The sequence below is a fragment of the Protopterus annectens genome, chromosome 4.part1 (genome assembly GCF_019279795.1).
Source record: "Protopterus annectens isolate FY-2018-M chromosome 4.part1, PAN1.0, whole genome shotgun sequence".
NCBI classification, from domain to species: Eukaryota; Metazoa; Chordata; order Ceratodontiformes; family Protopteridae; genus Protopterus; species Protopterus annectens.
The window spans coordinates 630058495-630082368 of NC_056734.1; the positions used below are offsets into that span (position 1 = coordinate 630058495).

Here is a 23874-nt window from a genome sequence, read left to right on the forward strand (position 1 = left end):
TCACCCCTGGTTGGGGTGCACACTAACTGGTCCATGGAATTTGTATCCAGAAATCTCTGAACATAAATGTTTCAGGATTTATAAGTTTCCCTGTTTATCGATGGGCAATTGAAGTCTCCTAGAAAATGCTGTTTAGCTTAATACATAGAGACTCTATACTAGTTAGATAGAGGCCACAGGGTCATAGGTGTGGTCCTATATTTAGCTATGATTTGATAAAGGGTTTAAGTTGGACATGCTGGAGTTTCAGGTCATTATTTTATCTGCCTAGCCTGAAGATGAAGTGTTGTTTTTTTTAGGAATGTGGAGACACCACCACTTTTTGTGCCTTTGTCTAATGTGGTGGACACTAAAATCCTGCACTGTTGCAGTACTTTCAGCGGTCTTGAGCCAGGTCTCAGTGATGATGATGCATATATCAATGTTTTCCAGGGTACAGAGTACTTATAGGGAGTGCAGATTTTGTTAAGGCTCATAGCTTTGAGCAGCAATACCTTAAAGTTATCCAGATTCTTTATATGTATGTTATGTTATGTTACATTACATTATGTTATGCTATGTGTGCATCCTTAGGAACTGAACCATAAACTATGAGATCATTGAGGAAGTTGTTGGTGCTCTGGGCTTTGGGGGAAAATTTGGTCAGTTTCAAAGTGAAATTTTCTGAAAGTGCTCAGTCTGTAAGTAATTTTCTTAATTTACTGTAAAGATCAATTATGTTTACATTTTTATCAGAAAACTTTATTTAATGAAAAAAATTCCACTGAGCTGGCGTCTTCCTCCTTAGAGTCAAAGTCTACTGTTTCTTTAGTCTCAAAGCCCTCTGTGGAACTATTTGCTGCTTTTGTTCATAAAAAAATCAAGACTCCTAAAAGTCCTAGACATTCCTATCCACTACCTGAGGTTATTTCAAAGACTATGGAACCTCCCATTACAAATGTTCCTGTTAAAACAGTAGAAAAGAGATATTCACCCTTGGCTGATATTTTAAAATGTCAAACTCTGCTTTGCCAGGTTTAAAACCAAACAGAGACATTTCTTTTTTTTGCATTTGAAGCTTCATTGGAAGGAATCCTCAACAGTGAGGCAATTTTACTAGAGAAACCTGGCAAAGGAACCAAAGTTTTTGGGAGCAAATAGTTAAGAGAGGGAACGGTGATAGAATGAGAAGAGACCAAGAATATGTTTGGACTACAAGCTAGAGCTTGCTTTCCCTATCAATGATTGACATCAGAGTTTAGACAAAGAGAAATGAATAGGAGGATCCTGAATGAAAGACTGGCACTGATAACGTTTTTAGTAGAATCTAGACCAGAAATTGCTTTTAAAAAGGAATAATTAGTAGATCATATAAAATATTGCATGATAACTATAGGAATCAATCAATGGAGGTTAGAAAGGATTGAGAAGAGAGAGATAGGATAAGCAATTCATAAAGAAACAATGGGAAGATATATTTATGGCTCCCAAATATGTAACAAAGTCTAGATTATTTAGGATCTTTGCATGGAAGTGTTTGCATAAGTATTGTACATGCCATGCAGACTCCAAAGAATTTTTCCTCTGGTAAATAGCAAATGTTGGAGGTGTGTTGGGGAAGAAAGAGGTAATTGGGAACATATTTTTGGGAGTACAATGAGTGGGCACACTTTAAAAATTCCCTGCAGACTGCTCTGTCAAAAATACTGGGTGAGCAAATTGCTGTATCTAAGGAAGTTATATTTTTGATCTGTGATACAGAATATGAATTGCCTAGACATAGTAAGGCCTTGTTGAGTTTAAACCTGGTGGCTGCCAAAAAAGCAGTTACTAGAAAACGGAAATCAAAGTCTAAACCAACTGTACTAGAAGTAGTGAATATAGTAACAGAGAAAAGAACTGGAAATGGGATCTTTAGAAAAAGGTTGGAGGAAAATGCATAGAAAAAATGGGAATTGTGGAAACAATACATGCAGAATGATGTTTTGGAGGAGGAATAAGGTTTAAGGGAAGGCAGGATAGAAGATTGTATGTAACGTGTGATGCCTGCAACTGTAAATATGTCAGTATTGTTTGTTTTCATTTATATAAATGTGTAATTGCCTGTGTCATAAGTGATAATTCAATAAAGACGTTTGTTGTTTAATAAAAAAAGAACATAACGTTCAAGCAGTTTTATACCACTCTTGTGTTTGATTTCAACTATGACAAATTTGCTATGGCTTCTGTCAAGAACCAGGCAAGGCTTTCTCCTGCCCCCTTCCCTTCTTGTTCTTTATGACAAAAAGGAAATTAACCACATCAGTTTCCCCCAAAGCCCAGAGCACCAAACACTTCAGTGATCTCAGAATTTATAGTTCTAGTCCCAAGGATTCATTCATCAACCGATTCAGTGTTGGAGTCAATGTAACAACCCTAGGCTGTGGTTGCTTCATAAATGACATTGAAATTCTCAACTTCTGAAGTTCATTGTTCTCAATGTCAGCTGTGTAGTCATTGTTCATGCATCTAATGCCCATTTTCTCAGCCTTGACTGTAGCTTCAAGCTCATTATTCGGGCAGTTGATGCTTGCCTTGTCCTCTACTCTCTTGGTGCTGATGTTAGGGCCATAAGACCTAGTGCTGGAGATTTTGACTCAGGACATCTTGAGTCCAATTCTGACCTCTGAGCCAGCAGCAATCATTGATGTAGTATCCCCCAACATTCGCCCCAGCTTCGATACTAACATTGTTTACTATGTTGGATAGACCTTTGAGCCAAAAGCTTTGCAAACTGTTGTAGATGTTAATTCAAGAAGTAGAGTTAAGCTTGCTGATGAACATATGCAGGATCTTCTGCAGCTGTCTAGGCCATTTTCAGCAGTGAAATTATTTAATTAGTGTTTATTTCCAGTCGCTTATTGAATAGGAGAGCTGTTTAACAGACCTTTTCAGCCATGACCCTTGCTGTAGCTAGCTCATGTAGAGTTTGGGGACAGTCTCTGATCTGGCTCCCTACCACCTCAGGTCTTTATTTGAAGAGCTCAAAAAGTCCAGTGGCTTAGGCTGGGACTTCAAGCCAGGTCCAAGTCCCCTTATCCCAAATTTAGAGTACAGTCTTCCTTAGTAACAACATACTCCTACAACACCCACCCTTTGCAAAGCCCAGTACGTAAAGTCTGCCACAAGCCTGTACTGTGACAGAGAAATTACTTGCTACAGTTTATGTTCTGCGCCATCTCTTTTAAATGAAAAAGCCATTTATTCAGTGTATTTCAAATATAATGATACTAATAGTGCAATCCACATGCATGGTGCACCACTAAGCATTTCCCTGACTTCTGATACATACAGTGTGAACAAACCTTGTAATAGTTCTATACAGTGTTTTACAAAGCAAAAATGTTCACAACTTTTCATAGACTGAATGCAACCAGTTTACCTTGTGTGCATCAGTCTGTATAATACTACACAAAAACAGATCTCAATTGTCTAAATAATAAGCGGATGTGAAGTAGAGTGCCACCTTCTATCCCTTGAAGTCCTTTTGGGTTTAAACATAAATTCTTGCCATTGTTTCAAGTAATCCACAAGCCCAAAAGCTTGTACATCTTGTAACCAAGGCCAATGAGTTTGCATGAGTCCAAAACAACAAAGGAAACACCAAACAAAATCAGCATATTCAGACAGAAAGAAACTGCAAATAAGATGTGGCAAGTCCTTTTTAATCCACTCTGTAATAACTGGAACAAGGGATATCTAACCGGTTTCATTGCTAACTGCATCTTCTTTAGTAACTTGAGTTTCCTTGTTTCAGGTAAAGTCAAGATCCCTATCTGTAAGCCTATTTCAATTATTTGGTTTACTTCAATGTATATATATATATATATATATATATATATATATATATATATATATTATCAAAATGGAGGGTGAGGTTGCTCCATATATTTCCCCCTCTCTGAGGAAGTAAAATGGTAGCTATTGTTAAATCAGGGATTCCTCCAGACATCTTAGCCATAAGGACAATCTCCTCATCATAGTCTTTGGTTTGTTCTGCTATTCCCCCTCACCTTCTTTAAATGCTTCTATTAGTGTTATTAAGTCTGCCATTATTAGAGGTGCTTGCTGTGTTCCAACTCTTTGTTATTTCTTTCCTAGCTGTCAGTAACACCAGTAAAATCATGTTTTGTTTTTGAACTGGGTCAACGTCCCTGCCACCCAAACACATGTTACAGGGATGGTCCTCCCACTTACCTTCCAAATCAGTTGCTGTATGCCTTTTTTATAATATGTCAGAGCACTGCAATTGCAAAAATATGTTCATCTCTCCCCATTTTGATACCTCCAGCAATTTGGTCTGGCTATAGGGAAGAATTTTCCAGCCTACATGGAATATAAAGGAATTTATGATAACATTTCCACCAAAATATTTTGTACTTTCTTACTTTAACTGCTACCTTTGGGATCTAGTTGATTTTTCCCCATAAAGCTTTGGGTATTTCCATCTCTAAAACCTCTCCAATTCTTCTATATTTTTTTTCTAAATAATAGAAGATAAGTACATGTTAACAGCAGGAACACTTCAGCATTCTGCGGAAAACGCACAACGTTTAAATATTTGTTCATTGGACATGATGTAAAAGAATTAAAAAAGTTATTCAAAGTATGCTAATGGCTAAAAAAATGCTACAGTGTTTAGTTTCCCCTATGATATAACAGAGTTTTAGTACATTTTTGTTTCTGTCTTTTGCTGGTATCAGGATAACAACTTACCCACAAATAAGTCTACTGCAAAATGAAACTAGGCAGGGTGCTTATAAAATCAAGATATCATGTTGACAGTGATGTAATACATGAAGCAGCATACAAAGGTTTAGAATCAGTGCTGGCTAAGGATCTCAACTTCATGGATTATTTGTAAGTGATCTCTACAGAGCAAATAAACCCTGAGGTGGATTTTAAGGTCCATAATGCTGAAAAATCTGAGCTACTAATACCTTCAATTTAATAGTCTTGTAAGAGGTTATGTGGCCAGTGGTTGGCATCCCTGGAAAAATAAATGATGAAGATTAGACAAAATACACAGATAGTTAAAAAATAAATCTAGAAATTAGGAAAGCATATCTGTCCTAACAGATTATGTAAACACTGTAAGCATAGTCTGTGGTATAGAAATGATGTAATATGATTATGACTTTAAAATATAGCATTTAAAGCTATAAGTAATGACACGTTTTAACAGTCAAATGAGTGGATCCTAGCCTATGTAACATAATGAGGAAGGACCACTACTTTGTTTAGGGAAAGGGTTATAATTATCTGGACCATCTGTCAGACAATATAGTATTTAAAAATCATTAAATGTACTAAGGAGTGAACTAAAATATATGATTTAGTAAGGTGAAGGTGAGTGCATGTATTTGTAGAAGGGCGAATATTTAAAATGAAAAATTAAATCTAAAGAGAATTCAGAATGTATAATAACAGACAGAACTGTGGTGCTGCTTTCTCTGCTTCCACTTTTAGGGTTATCCTTTTTAAATTGGTATTAAGGTGTTGCAACACGACCTAATCAGGAATTCAAGACTGAATGTAAAGATAAAAATATTTGCATTTAAACTGTAGAATGTTCATTAAGTAGTGTAACAGATGGGACTCTTACAGCACAATCTTCCCACACCTATCCTTCAGTGCAGTCTTTTACCTAAATTCTGTTTTGCCAGTGCAACTCCCGTGTGATATATATTTGGCCCCACTATCCATGAAGTCAGAAGATGGTCAGTGGTATGCATGTGCTGGCTTGTCTTTTGTCTAAAATAGTGTTATGCAGTCTAGGTCTAAAACATTTAGATATGTTGGCAAAAACAAAAACTCTTCTGCCATTGAAGCCCTACTACAGTAAAACTATGTAGAAATGTTGCTTTTTTCTCCTAGTATAAAAGCTACAAACCTAATTAATTTAGTATACTCAACAGCTCCTCGTGGTCCTGCAGAGTGGTGCTAGCAGCAGAGAAACGAAAAGAGTGACTGCTTCCAAGATTTAAGTATATTTTACTGCTATTACCTGTGCGGCCAACTTTCCTTGCCGAAAAGTGAGTTTAATCTGCTCTTTTGCCTGTTTTAAGCTTGTTTTTTGTGATTTCCAATACCTGCACTTTTAAAAGTTTGTTTGAATTTAACTGTTGAGGCTGCTCACTCAAGTGTGCTAGCCTGTGTTAAGATTCTACTGTACTTTTTCTGCTGTTTGTTCTGTTGAACAAGAAAAAAACAAAAAAATATCCTTGTTTCCCACCTTTCCTGACCTAGAATAGTCCCTAATACAGGCATTGCTGTATTCTGGACTTTAGAATAGTTCCTATGTTGCCCATTTCCTTACTTGGATAGAAGGAAGCTTCTTTGTTCACCAGTGGGAGTGGGGAGCTTTGAGCAGCCTATCTGTCCCTGGAGGAGTGACCTCATCACAAGAATCTTGTAGTTTATTGGCTGTTTTGGGCTAATTTCTAGCTCTTTTAAGTTTTCTGTATAAAAACCCGCTTTGGCGCGGTTTTTCGCTTGTTCCTACTCAGCAACATCTCCTCATGGTCCTGCAGAGTGGTGCTAGCAGCAGAGAAACAAAAAGAGTGACTGCTTCCAAGATTTAAGTATATTTTACTGCTATTACCTGTGCGACCGTCTTTCCTCGCCGAAAAGCGAGTTTAATCTGCTCTTTTGCCTGTTTTAAGCTTGTTTTTTTGTGATTTCCAATACCTGCACTTTTAAAAGTTTGTTAGTTTGAATTTAACTGTTGAGGCTGCTCACTCAAGTGTGCTAGCCTGTGTTAAGATTTTACTGTACTTTTTCTGCTGTGTGTTCTGTTAAAAAAAGAAAAAAACAAAAAAATATCCTTGTTTCCCACCTTTTCTGACCTAGAATAGTCCCTAATACAGGCACTGCTGTATTCTGGACTTTAGAATAGTTCCTGTGTTGCCCATTTCTTTACTTGGATAGAAGGAAGCTTCTTTGTTCACCAGTGGGAGTGGGGAGCTTTGAGCAGCCTATCTGTCCCTGGAGGAGTGACCTCAGCACAAGAATCTTGTAGTTTATTGGCCGTTTTGGGCTAATTTCTAGCTCTTTTAAGTTCCCTGTATAAAAAACCCGCTTTGGCGCAGTTTTGCGCGATTTTGCGCATAGCGCAGCATCGGGCAGCACCGCTTAACCAGGCTTAAACCATTCTCGGCTCCACAAAGTCTGCTCTTCACTTTTTCCCTTAGATCTGCTCTGTCTCTCAAGTAAAGACTCATTTAACATAGCACTTGCTCTTACAAGCAATTATATAAGTCAGCACTAATAAACTAATAGCATTACCTCCTCATATACTCCCTTGGAGTACTCGTCCCCTATTGGTCCTTTTTGTCAGCCATAAAGACGTTACTTATACTATACCGGCATGTCCAAAGGTCAGTTACTAGTTTCCTCTCCAGTCCAGCTGGTGAATCTGGGAATCCTGAGGCAATGTTACAACTGCCTCATGTACACAGACAACCCTCTCCTCCTCCCAACAAGTACTAATATATGCGAGAGATGCAACCATATAGCCAAACTGGAGGCTAAGCTCTCTCAACGCAGTACTGGCGCAGCCAATCAGGAGGAGAAGGTAACCATACACACCACAAATCCAGTCACACATAGACCTACCACATCATCAAACCAAACAGATAAACACACTAAAACATACTCGGAGGCTCTAAATACAAATCTGCCTAAGCAGCAGAGACCTCTAAAGCAGACATCCAAGCAACCTCTACCACAAAACAAAAAAAGTAAAACACATACTTCGCAAAATCAGTGTGCCAAATAGTCACAGCCCTTAAGGCTAAACAACACACCTGATACACTTGTAATAGGTGACTCTATTGTCAGGCTGACATCCCACTCACCAGGCTGAACAAGGAGAAGGTTACGGTGAGCTGCCTGTCGGGCGCCAGGATCCGCCACATAACACAAGCACTCAGGTCACTCCAGAGCAAGTGCAAATATGACTCGGTCATTGTCCATGCTGGTGTGAATGACCTGAGCCGTACCTCCCTGGACTACATGCAAAGAGACATAGAGGAGATCTCAGATCATGTAGCCCAGACAGGTATGACCCTGACCTTGAGTAGCATCTTACCCTCACCAAAAATTATGCCACAGTATAAAGAAAAAAATGATCAATTTTAACAATTGGCTAAAGTTCTGATGTCATTCAAAGGGGATCCAGTGTCTGTCAGCCTGGGATGACATGCTCGACAACCACGTTGCTTCGCTAGGGACGGCTTGCACCTGTCACCTCTGGGCTTTCGGATACTGGCAAAGGCTCTTGCCACCCCCATAGTGCCTTTTTTAGGCAAGGCTCAAAAGACAAACCCACCTCCATAGACAACACAAGGAAAAATAAACTAAGGGTAATGCTACTCAACGCCAGAAGTCTAAACCTCAAAATGCAAGCACTCGAAGCTCTCCTCAGCATGGAGAATATCGATGTCTGTACAGTAACAGAGACCTGGTTCAAGGATCCCGAGAGCACCCCAGCACTACCAGGTTATACCTCATACCATGCTTTTCAGCCCCAAAACTCGGACTGAACCACAAAAGGAGGGGGAGTATCCATATTCATCAAGGATACCCACACCTCCAGGTTAGTGGCACTGCACGAAGCATTGGAAATCATCCATGTGCAACTAACAGTGGGCAAAACTGCCTTTCAGTTTGTAGCCTGCTACAGACCACCATCCCAGACTCTGGAACCTCACGTGGCTTTCCTGAGAACATTGGAGAATATGAAGGTCTCTACAAACACCTTTTTATTGGAGGACTTCAACTACCCAAGCATAGACTGGGAGCACTACTCAAGCCCCAACAGCCTAGCCCAGAGGTTCCTAGAATTTATAAACTCAAATGCTATGGAACAACTGGTCACCACGCCTACAAGAGGGGAAAACATACTGGACCTGATCATCACAAACATGGGGGCTCTATGCTCTACACCAGAGGTACACCCCTCATTGGTAAGATCAGACCACAAATTAATCTCGCTGGACATCCACGTCCCGACCCCACCACCACCCCAGAAAACCACAGTAAAAAACTTCTCCAAGGCTAATTTCACACTTCTCAAAACCGATGTGAATTCACTCAAAGCCCCTAGGCCAGTGGAATCTACGGCCCAAACTGCAGAATCTTTTATAAACACATTCTATGGACATCTTCAGGAATGCATGGATCATGCAATCCCTAATAAAACCAAGACCCAGTCCTCCAAAGGCAGGCGTCCTGTCTTGTGGACCACTGCCATAAATAAGCTATACAACAAAAGGAGGAAGCTACTGCAGGATAGAGCAAAATCCCTCAATAAGAAAGCATCACTGATCAGTACTAGCAAAAAACTACGGTCCCTTATAAAATCTTCCAAGGCCAGCTTCGAGAGAAAAATTGCACAAGACACTAAAGATAACTACAAGGCCTTCTTTAGTTATGTTAGAAACCTGGGTGGCAACTCCCAGATATGTTCAGAGTTAGTCCAAAATGACAAAAAAATACACTGAACCCACAGACATTGCCAACATCCTGGCGGATAGGTTCAGTGCAAACATCCCCCCCTTCCCCCCCAAAAGAGCAAATATCTATCCCAGTAGATAGTTGTATCCCTGTCATCTCAGATGCTCAGGTGAGAGCTGCTCTCTCCAAAGCAAAAAACACAGCATCAATGGGACCAGACGGTGTCCCGGGCTGCGGCCTACATGAGCTCCAAGAAGAGCTAAAACCTCATATTAGGTTACTGTTCATTCTCAGCCTTACTACAGGATATGTACCCAAGGAATGGGGTACAGCAACAGTGGTCCCTCTCCACAAAGATGGTGCCTCAACGGACCCTGGAAACTATCGCCCCATAAGCCTGACTAGCTGGTCTGCAAAGCTATGGAGCGGATCATCATGGAACTCATAAACAAAGACATTGGGGAACTACAGATGCTAGATCCTACACAATTCGGCTTTGTTAAGGGCAGATCCTGCCTCTTGAACCTGGTAGACTTCTTCAAAACAGTCACCAAGGCCATAGATGAAGGGAAGGTAGTCCACACACCCTTCCTGGACCTCGCAAAAGCCTTCGACACCATACCCCACTCTGGCATCATAGATAAGCTCTCCAGCCTAAATATTAACTCCTACGTCATAAGATGGGTTGCAAACTGGCTCAAGGACAGAACCCACATGGTCAGAATTGCGGGAGCCATGTCAGACTCTAAACCTGTTACAAGTGGCGTCCCGCAGGGCTCAGTCCTGGGACCGCTGTTGTTTGGTATATATTTTTCAGAGGTACAGGCCAACACGGAAGGACTATGGCTGACCAAGTTCGCAGACGACTGCAAACTGGGTGCCATAATCGACTCTCCAGCTGACACAGGCATCCTCCAGAAGGGTCTCACAGAGACGGACGACTGGTGCCAAAGCCATGGCCAAAAACTAAACGCCAAGAAGTGTATAGTCATCCCCTTTGGGAAAAACAAAGTGCCCACAAACTACCACATAGGCGGTAATCCATTAAGTACGGAGGAAGTAATTAGGGACCTGGGAACCCAAGTTGATAGTAATCTCTCCTTTGACAACCATGTTGCCAAAGTGGTTAGAAAGACCTTCTATATAGCCCACCTTATCATGAACGGGTTCACATCTAGATCAAGGGAGGTCATTGTGCCCCTTTACTCATCCCTCATCAGGCCCATAATTGAATACAATGCCCCGTTTGGGATGTACCTTACCCGACACATGCAGCAACTGGAAAGACCACAAAAGTACCTCACCAAGAGGATCAAGGGTCTCAAACAGATGACCTATGCTGCCAGGTTAAAGAAACTCCAGCTCTACTCAGTTGCATACTGCCTGCTTAGAGGAGATCTGTGCCTGACATATAAAGCCATGTCCAACCCAGAATTAATGGACATGCTCCACCTCAAAAAAATCCAAATCCACTAGAGCTACGCGCTCAATGGACTTGAATCTCAACACAGAAATTAGTAGGACATGCGGGAGAGACAGATTTGTGACCCAGAGGCTCCCAGCACTCTGGAATAGAATCCCAGTCCATATCAGGCAGAGCCCCTCACTGACTCTCTTCAAGAGAAATCTTGACGAGTGGATGGGAGATCGTAGGTTCACCCCTGGGATCACTTCTGTGTCACTACTAGACAGAGGCACAGTAAACTAACCTAAAAAGTGCACAGAAAAACCCATTTTTAAGGGGTGGCGAAAGCCAAACACACTCTGGCTAGGCTGATAAATGCCCTAGGGCATATAGCCTAGTATCAACCTATGAACCTATAAGTGATGATTTACTGACAGTTGCAGTGATGTGGACCTTTAATCAGGATCTTAGAATAATCCTGTATTGGCCATACAGAGGACAACTTGAAAGGTGTTAAGTTTCCTGGGTATACCTTCTAGGATGTTTCTAGACTATGGAAGAGAGTGGGCACCAGAGCTTTCGGTTGTATCATGGCTGTGGTTTATAATTAGTTGTCTTATCAACCATTCAGCAATAACAGTGAATGGCCCTCTAAAGCTCACATACTTGTGACAGTAAATGCCACTTTTCCCAGCTGTATATGGAACAGGCAGGACACTACTTGGGTGCAAATATTAGTAATAAGTGTATCTTGATAATTGCTGATTTTCACTTGCAATGTAATATGTTAGTCATACTGCTATGTATTTTTTTGTTTTACAATTGCCTGGACTGTGGCTGAAATGGGCCCCTTGTGGGTTAGTCCACTGCTTGGCTAAACAAACATAAATAAACAAATAAACAAGTGAATAAATAAATGGATTGCTCAGTTGTTACTGCACTGAGCTGTATGTGGTTGACAAGAATCTATGTAGAATAATTAATCTTGTGACCATATCTTTCTGTGCATGCCTGTTTTCTTCTTATATTTTTGATTATGTAGTCATATTATGTCTGGTTTACCAGTCTACCCTCGCTTCTTAGTAATTTTCCTATCCCAGCTACAGCAGAGTTCCTGTACATTTAAATGAAGTGTATATTAGTGAAACATCAGATCTGAAGTAGTTTACTTCATTTGTTCTTCAACCTGTGGGTCCTCGGATCCACATCGGATCCAACACGACCGCATTTTCCAGCTACTGCTCCGAGCTCCATGCTCCTCCCCTTAACCATAATGCCCCCTATCTCCCTTCTCCTTTCAGATCAGATCTCTTTTGCCGCCTGAGAGGAAGCAGCGTGGTCTGAGCTCAGTTGCATTTAGCAGTGTTTGTAAACAGTAATTATTTACCTTTTTTGGCTTTTTTTCTATCCCTATCTTATACTTCTAACCTATCTATACTTTCTTGGGGTTCTCCATAGCGAATTTCTTGTAGGCTTTACTATCTTTCCTTCCCTCTTCTCTTTCCACGTGGTGCGTGTGTGAGTGTGTGATTTTTTGTGTGTGTGTGTGTGTGTGTGTGTGTGTGTGTGTGTGTGTGTGTGTGTGTGTGTGTGTGTGTATTTGTTTTTGGGCCAGCTGAGGCATGGCGGACGCCCTGAAGCCAGGTTTCAAAAGGTGCACAGTGTGGCCATAAGCTTTCCCCGGCGGATGGCCACACTCTATGCATGGTTTGTCTGGGGTGGCTCACCTCCAGTCCCTTTGTCCTATTTGCACTGGGTTTAATCCCAAAGCATTTAAGGCCAGGCGGGACAAGATGATCATTAAGGGCCTGTTGCCGTCTTCTTCTGGGACTGATGTCCCACCTTCCTCTGCTAAGAAAGCAGCAACTGCTGCTTCGTCTTCCCCTTTCATGGCCTCTGGGACTCTCCCTCCCGCCAAGAGGCCTGGGGAAGGGGATAAAGCCAAGAAGGACCAGCCTTGCAAGCGCTCCCCTGACCGCTTGTTGTTGTCTGGCCCACTGCCGAAAGCTAAGCCAGGCCAGCGACACCTCGGCTCATGTCCCCTAGGATCTCCCCTGAGCCCGAAGTACAGGTTAGCCAGTCGCCCCCTTGGTCCTCTCCCCACCGGGTTTCCCGGCCCACTTTGGCAGCGTCCTCCCACTCCACACGGAGCTTATCTGAAGCGGAGATGAACAAGATGATGCAGAAGTTTATCCGCACTCAAATTCAGATGGATGTTTTGCCAGGGCTTTCTCCCACTGGAGCAGGCGCCTTCCAGCCAGTATTTAGACCTATCACTCCTTCTCTGATCTGGCCTGCGGTTTCAGAGTTTTTGGATCCGAGGACAGTTGAAGTCGAGGGGTCGGCACCGATGGTACCCTGTACCTCGACGCTGGCCCATGCCTTGAGTGTGTCGGATCCGACCAGATCGGATCCAATCTCTTGGAGTCATAACCTTGGGGTTGGGTCCAAGGGAGTGCTCTCTGCTCTGAGCTTGTCGGAGAGAAGCATTCCCCTCGGCATCTTGGATACTAGAGGCTCAACTCCAACACCCCGGTCGGATCGGGGGGAGCGGCTTCCCCTAGTTCAGCTCAGGAGGTCTGTTCCCCCTCAGCATTTGACATGGTGGAGAGGGTTCTCACAGGGTCGAGGACTCTGACCATTTCATCTTCAGAGTCTGTCCAGACCTCCCTGGCCTTGAGTGCTGGTCCGACCATCTTCCCCTCTCAGAGACAGCTCGTAGCTGTAGTGCCCTAGGATGTTCCGGCCTTGGAATAACCCGCTTGCGAGACCTCCCCAGATAGTCCCTTGGAGGACACCCCCCCCCCCGCAAGCATACATGTAAAAGGAGGCACTTGGACTCTCCTCCAGAGTCCCTCACCGAAGACAAGGACCTGGATGAAAGGAAAGGTTCCTCACGATCACCCCCCCTCCCTGAGGATGTCTCCTTTGGAGACAATTATAGAGATCCTCCTCCAAAGGGGGGATGGTCCACCCCAAAACCAACCTCTGACGAGTCCGTGTTTCTGGAGGTATACGGCTCAGGTCCATCTACCTCTTGGGTGTCCCCTCCTGCTGATCCACTTGTGGATTTGATAACATCTAGGGCTTGGAAGGAACCTGACACTGTACAGCCAATACCCAAGTGCCCGGACAAGGTTTTAAGCCCTCCTGGGGACAAGTTACACTGGCACAAGGGGTCCCCTGTAGATGCTCTTCTGGTGGCGGCGGCCACCAAGAAGGAACTCGCCCAGGAGAGTTCCACGGTCCATCCGCCTGACCGAGAGTCGAGAACGTTCGATCATTTTGGGAAGCGAGTGTATGTTTCAGCTACCTTCTGTGTGAGAGCATTGAACTACATGGCGCATGTTATTCGACTTCAGAGAGATCTGGTCAAGGAAGTCACAGAGTCGACTCCAGGGTCCATGTCGGCAGAGGACAGGTTGATCTTCGATGCACGAATGGCCACCCTAAAATCTGTAGCCAACACGTCAATACATTTGCTCTCCCATGCCACGGAGGGAGCTGCATGGGCAGCGGGGTCATGCGTTGCCATCTGGTGCCACACCTGGCTCCGTTTATGTCAGTTCTCGGAGCCCTTCAAGGCGTCTTTTACCAATGCCTATTATGTGGTTCTTCCCTTTTTGGGAAGATGGTCAGAGAGACTTTACTCCAGAGCGAGAAGGATGGGAAGACACTGTCTGTTGTCAGGATCCACTTCTTACTGTCGCAAAGGACCTTTTCCAGGAATCAGCAAGGACAGAAGAAGATGTGGTTCCGCAAGTCTCAAACATTTTCCTGAGATGGGATATGATAGATGCCGCCCTAGAGGCAGAGGGGGTCCTAGAAATTTTGGGTCCTGATGAACCTTTCTCAGATAAACCCGGACAACAGCCCTGAGGGGTTGCCCGGCTGTCCATCTCTGGAGGCACTTGGGGTCGCTTGTCGCTTCACCCACTAGCATGGGAGTCCATCACTACAAATCATTGGGTGCTGTGAGTCAAATCCAGAGGATATTTCGTCCATTTCAAGGATCTTCCCCCAGCCAACAAAGCTCTCCCGGACGTCCCACCCTCAAAGCGGGAGGAAGCAGCTGTGGAGGTAGACTCACTGCTAAGAAAACGAGTCAGCCAACTGGTCCCCCCAGACCAGTCCAGATCTGGGGTTTATTCCAGGTTTTTTTTAGTGCCAAAAAAGATTGGGAACCTCAGACCAGTATTGGATCTGTCCAAACTGAACCTGTCAGTAACCAAGACAAAATTCCGGATGATCATGATTCAATCTATTTTGCTTTATCTGCAGGCCAGAGACTGGATGTGCTTGATCGACTTCCAGGATGCGTACTATCACATCAAAATGGACAGGCGCTCCCGGAGGTTCCTTCGCTTCCAGCTGGGAGTCAATTATTACCAATTGTGAGCCTTCCCTTTTGGTCTCACCACAGCCCCCCGGGTGTTCTCCAAGGTAATGGCAGTAGTAGCGGCTCACCTGAGGCTTCAGGGCATTCAAGTCTTTCCGTTCCTGGATGATTGGCTCTTTACTGCCCACTCAGACCATCTACTATGTCAGACTAGGGACTCCTTCCTTCAGCTAGCCAACAAGTTGGGCATTACGATCAGTATGAACAAGTCTGCTCTTCACCCGGCTCAGATTTTAGATTTCATTGGGTAATGGCTGGACACAATACAAACAAAGGTGTTCCTCACATTAGACAGGATACGCTGCTTGAGATTACATATCTTACACATTCTTCAGACCCATTTACCAACAGCTGAAGCAGTGTTAAGGGCTCTAGGTTCAATGGCGGCCATGATAAATATACTTGCTGTATCTTGTCCCAAATAGATCTGCCTCCACACTGAATACTTGTAAAGTAAGGCAAGTACCATTTACTTGGTGTATTTTGTGCCCCAGATAGATTTACCTTCCTTTGTATTAGTTGCACACCAAGGCCATAAAGTGGTGTTTCTGCAACTAACTGTTTACACTCCTAATTTCCTGCTTCTAACTCTTCCTTGCTTACACTTACATTACAGCTCCAAAGCTTCCACTTCTTATGCTGATTCCTTTTCTTTGCAGTCTTCTGTGAAGGGGCGGGCCAGATCTCTACCTGCTTTTTCTGGTTATACCTTCCCCCATTTTGTATCTCCCTCCTCCCCCATGCACATTAACTAGTCTATATTAGTGGGTCTCCTTGACAGCACCATTTTGAAAGTTATCTTTTGGCCTGCTTGTGGTGAGGAAGCTTCCCCAGACCCTTTTCTTTGTGCACACCTGCAAGTAAGTGCCTGCAAGTGTTTAAGCTCTTCTCAAATGTTTGTGTTGCACCTGGTTTAACAGGCATGTTTATGTTTTCCAACCGAAGTTCTTAGCTAACTTTATGTAGTCTAGGGATCTAACTGATGTAGTGATTGCTTTTACTACAGAAACTGTTTACTGTTACATATGCTGTTATGCTCACAATAGTCTAAGGGACTAACTGAAGCTGTGACTGCTTTTACTACATAAACTGTTTCCTGTTAAATATGCTGATGTTATGTGATCCTATCTCGCCTGCATTCTGTACTGATGGGTTCGGAGCCGAGGATGGCACGCTATACTATAGAGCGAAGTCTCTAATTGGCTGAGCTATTCTACATCCCAGGATGCACCACCACTACTTCCCTAGATCTCGTTTGCTGCTTGACAGCAATAGACGTGGTCTCGACTTGGCTGGGCTAAGTACTCTTTACTGACAAGTTTTCTGTTAGAATTTCTCTGATTTTTCACCCAAAAGCTGTTTTAACAGCTACTTTTCACTTGTTGAGAGTTTTTGTTGCAAAAAAGTTGTGTGTTTTTTTCTTGATGTTAGGTTCCCGCTTTAACTGTTGGGGTTCCCTAGCGCTCTTCTTCGGGCTTTGTTCAGGCCTTGCTGTTTAAGAAATTGTTGAAAATTGTTGTAGTTGTTTTGTGTGGTATTTGTTTCTCGGAGGTCCCGTTTTAGTTAGAGGGGCCTTTCCCTCGCGCTCTGTTAGAGCATAGTTATAGTTCCCTTGATCGATCCTGTTTAAGTTAGAGGGATCTACTTGTGTGTTTATTTTTTGTCCCTAGTTGGTTTTTGGTTGCTGCTAGTGATGTCGAAGGAACACAGACCTTCGGGTTTTAAAAAGTGTACCAAGTGTGGGTACAAAATGTCGATAACGGATGATCACTCTCTGTGTGTTTATTGCTTAGGGCCTAAGAACCTTCAAGAGTCGTGTAGTGTATGCCACGCTTTTTCCTCCCGTGTCCTCCAAGAGAGGAAAAACAAATTGATACTGAAAGGGATGATCTCCCCTTCCTTTGAGGAGGCTTTATCTTCTTCCCCCTCTCCCTCCAGGAAGAAGAAGTCTTCGGCTCCGACCAGTCCATCGGAGCCGACAGCAAAGAAATCAAGGCAGGCTTCTCCGTCGGCTCCGCGGACTTCGGAGCCGAGGTCGGAACGGTCTGCCCCGGTGCCTCCAGCCTCGACTCCTCTGTCCTCGGAGCTGAGAGCTCGAGCATCGAGAGGTGGGTCACCTTCTTCGGCTCCAATAGTTTCGGAGCCGAGAAAGGTCGCACACTCAGACTCTTCTACCTCGGCGCCAAAGTCCCCGTTGGCTCCGAGGGAAATTGCTGTACTGGTGGAATCTCCCTCGGCGCCGATAATACTTGAGACTATTCGGAGCCGGTCCCCCAGTCTTTCGGAACCGGCGGAGAAGTCAACTCGGGCCCAGTCGGTCTCTTCTAGGTCCTCGAGGATGTCCGATTCGGATATTGACAGGGTACTTCAAAGGCTATTTCAGTCTCCAGTCTTTCAAAAGTTAGTATCGGCTCCAGCCCAGTCGGCTCCGGAGCCGATTGTCCACCCTGTTGTTTTGGTTCCTCCTCCAACAGCCTCGGCACCGTTGGAGTCGGTGCTGGTGGAGCCGGTGGAGGTTTTCGGGTCGGCTCCGACCCTTACTCCAACCCCGACCTTCGGGTCGGAGTTCGGTACACGGACCTCCTCGGTCGGCCCCGGGGGTGAGGTTTCGGGTCCGATGCTTTCGGTTCTGAGCCTCCCTCTCGGTGCTTCGGCTGCGGGAGTGCCTTCTACTGTTGTGGCCTCGGGGGTCGGACTGTCCCAGGACTCTGGGGGTCCGGCCTTCAGGGCCATGAGGAGTGCTTTAGCCAAATCTTCCATGGCTACCTCCACCATCTCTCCGGCACCTTCCCTTGGCATGGAGACTTGTTCCTTTGTTGTCCCCCTGTCTCAGGACAGCGGAGCCCTGGAGCCTGAGGTCACCCCCATTGGGGATTCCTCCCTTCCTGGGGGTCCTTCCGAAGCTTCTTCGGAGGAACCTCCAAGGAAGAGACAGTGTAAGAGGATGCACGTCGACTCGCCTGATGAGTCTCTCACCTCAGACACCGACCTCGATGATGCGGAGGGGTCCCCCAAGTCGTCCTCGGACGATGTCTCTTTTGTGGACATCTTAGAAATTCTCAAAGAATGAGGCGACTGGCAATCCAAACCCCCTTCTGCTGAGGAGTCGGTATTCCTCAAGGCCTTCGGGGCTCAGCCTTCTGCCTCCTGGGTGTCTCCGCCCTTCGATGAGCTCCTGGATTTGATCTCTCGAAGGGCGTGGGAGCACCCGGATTCTGTGGAACCGGTGCCAGCTCGCCCGAATAAATTTTTGTCAGCCCCTCCAGAGAAGGAATTCTTATCCAAAGGTGTGGCCGTAGATGCCCTGGTGGTGGCATCTGCTACCCAGCAAGATGTGGCAGAGGCTTCAACGTCCATCCACCCTCCTAATAAAGAGTCCAGGAGTATGGATCGGTACGGGAAGCGCACCCTTACTTCAGCGGCCTTTACTTTAAGGTCTTTGAATTACCTTACACACTTCACCAAACTTCAGAGGGATCTGGTCAAGGAGCTGTCAGATACCATCTCTGGTAACCTACCTGAGCAGTTGGCCCAGACGGTTAGCTCTCAGTTGGCTACCCTCTCATCTATATCGAACTCGTCCATGAGGCTCATTTCATATGCGGCCGAGGGGGGCGAGTAGGGCGGCAGGTACAGGTGTTGCTCTACGGAGACAGGCCTGGCTCCGCCTGTGTCATTTTGCAGAGGCCTTCAAGTCTTCCTTTGCCGATGCTCCCTTTGATGGGTCCTCCTTGTTTGGACCCAAGGTAAAGGACACCTTGACCCACTGTGAACAAGAGGGTAAGACTTTGACTGCTGTAGGGGCATGGTTTTCCACTCCCTTCCGGCCTTATCCCAAGGCTAGAAGAGGGGGGGGGGAATGTGGTTCCGCAAATCTCAGAAGACTTACCCCTCACAGCAGGATGATCCCCCTTCTAGAGGCAGAGGAGGGGGAAATTTTTTAGGAAGACGCCGTCCCAGAGGCAGCAGGGGCCCCCGCAACACTGGAGACCGCGAGTCCTTTCGTGGCTCCTCAACCTTCCAGCATCCCTGAAGGATTGCCCGACTGCGCCGCTCCGGAGCCAGTCGGGGGTCGTTTTTTGAGGCACCTAAAGGTCTGGGAGAATATCACCCAGGACCGATGGGTGCTACGAATCATTGCCGGAGGTTACAACATCCCCTTTTCACAGCCCCCCCCCCCACCATCACAGAAAATCCCGGACCCACCACCCAGTCAACGGGATCTCGCAGCCTTCGAAATTTCAAAGCTGCTTCAAAAAGGAGTCATCCAACCGGTCCCCGAAGACCAGGCCGGATTAGGGACTTACTCAAGATTCTTTTTGGTGCCAAAAAAGACCGGGGACATGAGGCCCATCTTGGATCTCAGCAAGCTCAACCGTTCTTTCAAGAAGTCCAAGTTCCGGATGGTCACTTTACAATCCATTCTCCCGCTGCTGGAGAAAGGTGTTTGGATGTGCTCCATAGATCTCAAGGACGCCTATTATCACATCCTGATAGATCAGGCGTCCAGGAGACACTTGTGCTTCAGCCTGGGAGACAGTCATTACCAGTTCCGTGCACTGCCCTTTGGTCTCACCACAGCCCCCAGGGTGTTCACCAAATGTTTGGCAGTGGTGACTGCTCACCTGAGAAGTCTAGGATTCCAGGTGTTTCCATATCTAGACGAATGGCTCCTAACTGCCACCTCCAGGCGTCTACTCTTACAAAATCTAGCAGCCACTATTTCTCTAGGCGACTCCCTGGGAATCACCTTCAATTGGTCAAAGTCCGTGTTGCTGCCATCTCAGTGCATACGGTTTATCGGAGTAGAGATAGACTCAAAGCAAATGCGGGTCTATCTTCCTACAGAGAGGATAGAAACATTACAATCTCAAGTCCGAGCATTGCTCTTCAAACGCCGAGCCCCAGCAAGGATGGTCTTACAACTGTTGGGTTCCATGTCGGCTACCGTTCTCCTAGTTCCTTTAGCAAGATTGCACATGAGGATTCTACAGTGGCTCCTGTCAGTCCAGTGGTCGTATCAGGATCTCCCTCTTAGTCACCTCATTATGATCACGGAGACATGCAAACAGGACCTCTGTTGGTGGCTTCTGTCCTCCAACCTGGATCAGGGGCGACCCTTCGTTCCTCCACCTCCAGTGGCCACTTTGACTACGGACGCCTCCCAGAAGGGGTGGGGGGGACATTACCTGGGCAGGTCAGTCCAAGGCAAGTGGCACCCCGACGAGAGTTCCCTAAACATCAACATACTGGAAATGAGGGCGGTGCTTCTATCGCTACAAGCACTACACAGTTACCTCCCCCAGGGCATGATTGCCATTCAGTCCGACAACATGTCAGTAGTCTGGTACCTGAACAAGCAGGGAGGGACCAGGTCCTACCCCCTTTGCAGAGAGGCCATGAGAGTATGGGATTGGGTTATTGCAACCAACCGTTTCTTGGTAGCAATACACATTCCGGGGAGATCCAACGTGATAGCAGACCGACTGAGCAGAACTATTCTCTCCCCTCACGAGTGGTCTCTGAACGACAGAGTAGTAACTCAGATCTTCAGAAGATGGGGAACTCCTTGTTGCGACCTCTTTGCAACTCCTCACAACACGAAATGTCTACAGTTCTTCTCACTCACCCCAGTTCCGGGGGGGTTCCCAAGGACGCCCTAGTCCAAGCTTGGCCCACCGGCCTACTGTACGCCTTCCCACCGGTTCCCCTTCTTCCTAGGGTGATCCAGAAGGCGATTCACTTGCGGTGCAAGATGATTTTAGTTGCCCCATACTGGCCTCGTCAAGTCTGGCTGCCCTTTCTTCGGAAATACGCACTGGACGGTCCATGGTTCCTGGACCAGGCTCCAGACCTCTTGGTTAACCAGTCGGGACAGCTTCATCAGTCCCTTCATTCGTTGAGGTTAACAGCTTGGCTCCTCCACTTCCGACCTTAGTCAGGAACCAGGTTTTGGACTCGGAAGTCATACATATCTTGTCCTCGGCCCACAAGAATTCGACTAAAAAAATGTATAACAGCAAATGGAAGAGATTCGCCATTTGGGCCCAACTCTGGGGATTAGATCCCATTACTGCCCCGGTGTCTGAAGTTTTGAAATTTTTAGCTTCCTTATTCACTCAAGGTTCTTCGGTCTCTACCATCAAGGTTCAATTGGCAGCTATTTCTAATTTTCTTGAAAGTATAGACCCACCTTTGATGAGCAATAAGTTGTGTAAGGCCTTCATGAAAGGTGCTGGGCTGCTACGACCTCCGATTTCTCATCCCGCTCCACCGTGGGATCTTAATTTCGTATTAGGTGCTTTGACCTCTTCCCCCTTCGATCCGGCAGCAACTTGTGACTTGAAATTTCTTTCTTGGAAGACTGCTTTTTTGGTGGCAATTACATCAGCCAGAAGGGTTTTGGAACTTCAAGCCCTATGTGTCAAACCACTGTACCTGGTTTTTCACAAGGATGGAGTTTCCCTCAGGCCTAATCCATCCTTTGTTCCTAAAGTTTGTTCTAGTTTTTGTCTTCAACAGTCATTGGAACTCCCAGTTTTCTTCCCCAACTACTCAGACAGAGCGGAATATATCTTCCATTCATTGGATGTTCATAGGCAATTGTGTTTCTACTTAGATATGACGCACCAAACACGGAAAACAGATCAGTTGTTTGTGTCCTTTTCGGACAACAAATTGGGCAAAGCCGTCACGAAGGTCACTATTGCTAAGTGGATCAGAGACTGTATCAGTCATACTTACTTTCTTTCTAATAGAGAGCTTACAACCACTGTGAAAGCTCATTCTACAAGGGCAATTGCTACTTCGACAGCCTTTCATTCCAAGCTTGCCATTAGTGACATTTGTGCTGCGGCTACCTGGTCTTCTCCTCACACCTTTATTTCTCATTACAAATTGGATGTGGCATCTCGGGGGCGAGCTTCCTTCGGTTCCACAGTTCTCAGGAGTGTTTTCCAGTGAGCCACCCAGGAATCAGGTGCTAGGGACGCTGTCCCATCAGTACAGAATGTAGGCGAGATAGGATCACATAACATCTTTTAGTTATGTACTTACCATAACTTTAGATGTTTGGGATCCATCTCGCCTACATTCCTAATAACCCACCCTCCTTCCCCCTGCCTTGGAGATCAGAAGAGACCGAACGGTTCAGTTTAGCCGTTTCATCTTGAAACACCTGGCAATGTTATTTCAACTGTCTATGACTGTGTGCATGTGTGCGGACAAACAAGATCTGGGGAAGTAGTGGTGGTGCATCCTGGGATGTAGAATAGCTCAGCCAATTAGAGAATTCGCTCTATAGTATAGCGTGCCGAGTCGGAGCCGATCAGTACAGAATGTAGGCGAGATGGATCCCAAACATCTAAAGTTATGGTAAGTACATAACTAAAAGTTATGCTTACAAGGAATATGGCTGGAGACTTGTTTTATGTGATGCATACAACAACTACAGTAAACAAGTGCTACATTCTCCATACTTTCCTTACCTCTGAGCTTACCTACCTACCCACTGATTGTTCTTCACAGTCTTGCCTTCTTCCTTCTCCTTGGCTCTACCCACTCCATTCACCCTGTGGGCTCACTCCGCTCACCAATCCCACCCCAAATTCCCACCCACCCGCACTGCTCCTACATTTATTCTAGCCATAAGTCCCCTCCCCATCTCACCCAGTCCACACTCATCTTCTCACTATCCCCTCCCATCCTCCAATACTCTCTCACCCCTCCCCATCCCTAATCCTTAAAGCTCTAGATACACTTCCATACTCCTCCCTCCTACACTGTCACCAATAATCCTATTACATCCTCAACACCTAACCCCCATCTCTTCCATTATACCTAAACCACACCATGTCTCTTCAAACCATTCTCATCCTTTCCCTTAGCCTACTACTCCTAATTCCTCTATACCATGCTACCTCCTATTCCTCTTCCAAACTACCTCCTTCTTTCCTATCCCCTCTTCACCCCACCATCACCCCGAACACACATCATAACTTTGCCACATCTCATTTCCACACAATATCCTCCTCCCTAGTGCTTCCAAACCCACTTCTATGCTTTAAACTAAAACTCCTATCCTCTTCAGTGAAACGTCATATTCCCAAAGCACTATTGTACCTCCCACCAAACTCTAGGAGCAAATCCAAACCACTGCTCTCATTCCCATTAACTGCCTATGCCCAGCAGGAGACATACACCCCAACCCAGTACCTAGTACCAGCAGCAATCCATCTCCCCCATTACCACCCGTACTACGAACCCTAAATACCTCAAGATCTTGACCATAAATACTCAGAGTCTAAGAAACAAATTAGCCCACTTCCACGCTTGGCTATCCCATACCCAACCTGACATAGCAGCTGTCTCTGAGACATGGCTAAAACCCAATATTTCAGACTCCGAAATACTACCCCCTAGGTTTCAAGTACTTAGACAAGACTGCCTAAAAAAGAAGGGTGGAGGAGTAGCCTTAATCTACTCTAGCCTACGCTCCATCACTCCCTACCAAAATCATATTCCACAGTTCAACAACGCTGAACTAGTCATAGGAAATCTCAAACTAAATAACCAGAAAAGCATTTGTGTTATA

General features: G+C 45.3%; 1 protein-coding gene across 1 annotated transcript in view; it reads left to right on the plus strand.

The window, feature by feature from the left end:
• The first annotated feature begins 5967 nt into the window (after nucleotides 1–5967).
• The window catches only part of ZMAT3 (zinc finger matrin-type 3), an 808181-nt gene continuing 790274 nt past the window's right edge, over nucleotides 5968–23874 (plus strand). Inside the window, exon 1 of the mRNA XM_044070445.1 lies at nucleotides 5968–6053. The gene's annotated coding sequence lies outside the window, so the exon portion shown is untranslated. The remainder of the gene's footprint in view (nucleotides 6054–23874) is intronic.